A 1,825-nucleotide genomic window follows, 5' to 3' on the forward strand; every position below is an offset into this window, starting at 1 on the left:
CTAAGGCAGAGGCATAGAAATTGCTCTTCCCCTCTCTCGTCAATCCATGTCTATGGTCTTTAAGATAACTTGTTATGTAAAATTATTTATTTATCTAAGATGCACCTAAACTGAATTTATCTGAGAAATAAAAAAGTCGATATTAAGAAAAAAATTGTAAATGGAAGATTATAAGAGAGGGTTTCGTGTGCCAGCAAAAGTTACTGGCGTGCCATGTTTGGCACGCATGCCAGGGGTTGCCCACCCCTGACCTAGAGTATATATTGTTGTGGTTACCCTTCATGTGCATGCTTTGCTTGGAAGAGCAAGCTTCATTTAAAGAATGTATTTTCCAGGATTGTATCCTCTATCAAGATAACAGATATGCACACAACAAATTTAAGATGGATTGTGGAAAATGCAGTTCTAGAGGTGTTAGATTATTAGCAGAGAGACAAAAGGGAAAAAAAAATCCTGGTGAAGGACAAAGGAAAGGGAGATGAATTAAGGAAAGTGTTCCAAAGAATGTAACATGACATTTCAATGGGTCTCATGCCATTTCCTGTAACCCCCAGCCCTTTCAAAACATACTTTGAAGAATCCCACACAAGAGATTATCTGGTTGAGACCTCTGCTTTCAAGGGCCTGTTTATCCACATTTTCGATAGTTGCTAAGGCCCAGAGAAACACAGGAAATTGTGGTGGACAGAAAATGATAACTTAGATCTTTCTGCTTCCTAATACTCCCTACTTCCAGACAGGATAGATAAAGAGGAAATACGATCTTTTAAAATTGAAATTTCTAGATCCCAAGTAGCCTATAAAAATATGATCAGTTGAGAGAGACAAAAAAATATCCAAATAACAATGGGTTAAGTAGTCAGAAATGTATTTCTGCCTTGTGTGAAAGGAATCTAAAGATACTGGCACACAAAAGTTCGTAGCAACAATATTCAAAATAGCAAAAAAATGGAAATAACCCAAATGTCCATCACCAGATGAATGGCTAGACAAAATGTAGTATATACATACACCTATTATTCAGTCATGAGAAGGAACAGAGTACTGATACATGCTCTGGTGTGAGATGAATCTCAAAAACCTTATGCTAAGTGAAAGGAACCAGATGCAAATGGTCATATGCAGCATGATTATATAAAATGTCCATAATAAGCAAATACATAGACATTGAAAGCACACTAGTAGTTTTCAGGGACTGAGGGAAAAGGGGAATGAAGAGTGACTGCTTAATCATCATGGTGTTTTCTTTTGGGGTGATTAATATATCTTGGAACTAGATAGAGGTGATTGTCACCCCCCATAGTGAATATACTAATATCTGTGATTTAGTATAAATACACATCAAAATAGATAATGGTTCATTTTATGTTATATTAATTTTACCTCAATTTTAAAAAAAAATTAAAAATCCAGAGGTGGGAACTTCAGAACTAGTAGGCAGCTTTATGAAAACTTCAGGGAACCCAGCTCCTCTATCTTACAGTTCTTTCACCTACAGCTTTTACTTCTACCTTGTGTTCCAGAGTGGCTGCTCGAACTCCAATATCACAACTATATTCCAACCATCAGGAAGGAGAAAATAACAGAGAAGGGGAAAGAGGGAAGAGCCCTAAAGAATGACAGATGAATTGGGATTTGAAGAATGATCAGGAATTAGTCAAGGGAAGAATGACAAGAAAGAACTTTCTAGAAGAGGGACTCAGAGTGTCCATCTCAGGTCTGAGAGGGTGGTAGGTGGGGAGTGTGGTGGTTGGGTAGCTGGCAGATAGGGAGTGAGGAGGACAGTACCAGAGGGGAGGGCATGAACTGGACTATCCAGCCCAAC

This window comes from Myotis davidii, unplaced genomic scaffold, assembly GCF_000327345.1.
Source record: "Myotis davidii unplaced genomic scaffold, ASM32734v1 scaffold79, whole genome shotgun sequence".
NCBI lineage: Eukaryota > Metazoa > Chordata > Mammalia > Chiroptera > Vespertilionidae > Myotis > Myotis davidii.